Source organism: Chenopodium album, chromosome 13 (assembly GCF_948465745.1).
Source record: "Chenopodium album chromosome 13, dcCheAlbu1.1, whole genome shotgun sequence".
NCBI lineage: Eukaryota > Viridiplantae > Streptophyta > Magnoliopsida > Caryophyllales > Amaranthaceae > Chenopodium > Chenopodium album.
In genome coordinates, this window is record NC_137846.1 from 161,897 (window position 1) to 165,684 (window position 3,788).

The window sequence follows — 3,788 nt, forward strand, 5'->3', positions numbered from 1 at the left end:
TAATGAACAACTGTATTTCCCGCCCTCCTAACATGATTACAACCAAAAAAATGAAAAAAAAAAACTTGACATCCTATGAATATCCTCGTACAGGAGATAAATAGGGGCTAGACACTCTTGCTTGCACTTGATAGCTTTGACAACATTCACTACTACAAAAACACCCTATAAAGTCGCTCTTTTAGAGTCGGCTCAAATTAATAAGTGATGCATAAAGTTTTAGAGTCCCTCTTTGACACATAAAGCTTGATAAAAAACATCTAAAATTGAATTGAAAGGCATATGCATCACCTACTCTATAATAGGCGTATACCATACACATCTCATCCTTCATTATTAGTGACTCATAAAGTATTACTTTAAAAGTCGCCTCTAGTTCTGCATTATTAAACCCTAGAATCCTCATTCATTCATTCCCTTGTCTTTTTTTTGTTCCATCCTCTCCTCGTCTTCCTCATTCATTCCGATCCCTTGGTGTTTTTGTTCCTTCCTCTCATCGCCTCTCACCGACAACGACTACCACCTCCTACTTGTCTCTATTTTCAGCCGCGGATCACTTTCTCTTCTTCAATCTTTCCTTCCTCTTTCTCACCTCAAAAGGATCAACAAAGGAGGAGAGACAAAATCCTTTACAACTTCCGCATTTTCTCTCTCTAATTCATCATTTCATATTCACTTTCTCTCTCCTCTTCGACTACGACGACGACGATGACGATGACGACTTTCTTCAATTTCTGGTGATTTTCCCCTTGGTTTTAATTTGTCAATTTCTAAGTTTTTTTTAGATTTTTATTTTTTTGTGATTTTTTTCAATTTTTTAGTTGAATTTGCGGATTGTATTGTGATTTTTTTTTGTTTTAGATGAGGTTCTGTTTGATTGGTTTGCTTGATTTTTGAATTTTGGTTTTGTTAATGGTGTGTATGATGAACAAAAAATTTATGAATTTTTAAATGTTTTTGTGATTTAGGTGGAAATTTAGGTTACTTGAGTATGAGTTGCAGTCGTTAGTTGTGGCAGTTGAGGTAGATATGTCGTGGTGGATCTTGCAGCTGAATAATGGATTTGGTGGCTAGATGTAAGATATACATTTTTCGCGGTCTTCGTGTATTTGACACTATATATTGTTTTATGTGATTGAAATTGATTGATTTTTATAAGATTGAAATATTTAATGGCAAAGTGACAGTAAGGAGGAGTTTAATAGTTTGGCGATGTTGTTTATTTATGCTTGTGTAGCATTTCTTAGCCATCTTTTATGGTTAGAAATGCCAAGAAATCCCGCATTATATTGTTGATGATTGTCGATGACTGGTGCACTTAAGTATAAATGGGTTGGTGCATTGAAATGTATTTAATTTTTCGGTGGCATGAGGTGTTATGAGAGGTGGGGAGCATATCAAGCTGCCTTGTGTAGTTTATTCATTATTAGCTCGTTTTGCTGTCGTATTCCATTATTGTAATGTTGCCAGAATATTTACAGGGAGCTAATGTAGAGAATGTGATTTGGCCTCTTGGTGAAGGGCTTATTGTTTGGGTATTATAGGGAGCCAATTCTCATTCCTAAAAAGGCAGGGCAACTGCACAAATGTACAATTGTATTAAAATTCGGTTTAGGGGGTTTGAAATTATCATGTTTCACGTGAGTTGTGAAGTTGTTTGAATAGTAGTGTAGTAGTGTGCCATTGTCTTATAATTTTGGTCTTTTAGAAAGGGAACACTGTAGATTTCACATTGGAATAATGCCTCTTTAATGGACGTTCTTTGGTACGCTTTTGTATGTGTGTGTGTGCGTCTGTTTTTTTTACAATTACATTGGAATAATGCCTATTTTTTCTTGTAAAAAGTTATTGCTCTTCTAGTTGGTTGTTGGGAAATTGGCTTCCGGAGAATTTAATGTGACACTACTATAGCATCTCCTATGAGTCCTTGAATTTTTAGTTGTACATATCTTCTCTATTTTCTCTCTTTCTTGTGGACATTCTAGTATGCCAATTTGATGTTTTTCATTTCTTAATTTTTTTTATCATCCAAAAGTCTAGACTAAACTGTGGAGATAATGAGAAACTAAACAAAGGTCACATTTCAAGCCTCACCATTACTTATACTGCAGTGGGCATTCCATCTGTGTAGTTGTGCTAAGTCTGCTGGCTAAGCTGTGCCAATTTTCTAGGGTTGTCTCCTTATTAAAAAAATTAGTAACCGTCTCCATGTTAAAGACTTAGAATAGGTCTTTGTCTCAGTCCATAGAAAACGTGAGAAAAACTCTCCAGTAATCTTGGAAGACTATTGTTGTATGATATAATGTCTGCCCTTATCTATATGGTGAGTTTATTGGAACAAGCCATTAAATTCATGTTGGGTGAAATGCAGTAATTATAGGATAGGTGGAGGCTGTTGTTTAAGATTTCACTTGATGACTTGCAGTAATTATAATGTCTTTCCTTATCTATGTGATACTTGTTTAAATTTACAAGAAGGAAAGTATGAAGAATTTCTGAATTTTATGTTAAGCTTTGAAGGAAGAGGGATTTTATTGTTTTATTGCTTCTATATGGACTTGACTGCAGAAGCAAATATTTGCCTTAATGTAACCACATATTTAATTATAATTTTGAAGATGAATTAATTCAGTTCCTACTGAGTCATTAATTTTTCTATTGCTGAGAAGTTTAATTTTATAAAAGTGTATTTTATGACAGGACAAATCACAAGGTGAGCATGAAGCAAGTAGGAGACTCAAGACTCAGATTCTCATCGAGATTGAAGGCTTTGATAGTTCAGTGAACAGATTCTGCATATAGGTGATTGTTCATATTTTTATGGCAGATTACTAGAAGTTTTGCCATTGAAGTTTTTGAAAGCCTATTAGCTCAAATGGTGGAGCAATGTGCTATTGCACATAGATGTAGGTTCAAGTCCTACATAGGTTGTAATTATATACAGTAGCAAGCTAAGTGTGAATTTAATGAGGAAATAAAAAGTATTTTGCGCATCGCCATTGAAGAATTACAATTTTCGTAAAGTTACTTTAAGCGTCGCTTTTTTAAAAGAAGGGGACTCATAAAAGCACCTAACGCGTCGCTTATAATGAAAAAGATACTCATGAATCTATCTAACGCGTCATCTGTAATGAAAAAGGTGACTCGTAAAACAACCTAATGCATCACCTGTAATGGAAAAGGCGACTTATAAACCAACCTAACGAGTCACCAGTAATGAAATAGATGACTCATAAACCAACCTAACGCGTCACCTGTGATGAAAAAGGCGACTCATAAACTAACCTAATGCATCATGTTATAGGCGACACGTAAGGAGGTATCCTATTGTGTCGGTGCCTGTAGTGTCGCCCTTGAAGCGATGTGTAAGATGGTTTAGAGGCGACTCGATAAGGGTTTTTTGTAGTAGTGATTGATAGCATCACCCTCAAGCACCACCCTCTCATATCTCATCCGTCTCGCAAGTTCAACTCCATAACGAGCAGCTGCAGCTTCTGCAACCTCAGACGACCAAACTGCCCTAGTATTCCTCACCTCAACAGGCAGCAAAGTTCCCTGGTTGTCTCTTACCACCACCCTCAATCTAACTGTACCATTTGTAGGCACATAAGCATCAAAGTTCACCTTTACACAACCACTCCTAGGAGAGTAGGAGCACTCCAACTCATACTTGACGGAACAACAGACGCACCCACACTCCCCCCTACCTTTGCGTTGTAAGTGACACAACCCTCACACATAAACACATACCCAGCTGCATTGCCAACACCGTTCAGATCATTTGCACC

At 36.6% G+C, this 3,788-nt stretch overlaps 1 long non-coding RNA gene across 1 annotated transcript; it reads left to right on the forward strand.

Annotated features, from left to right (window-relative positions):
- The first annotated feature begins 335 nt into the window (after positions 1-335).
- LOC145575830 (uncharacterized) lies at positions 336-3,007 on the forward strand. Its single transcript, XR_014098277.1, has 3 exons — positions 336-737; positions 969-1,076; positions 2,701-3,007. It is a non-coding gene; the product is annotated as an uncharacterized LOC145575830 (long non-coding RNA).
- Positions 3,008-3,788: the final 781 nt, after the last annotated feature.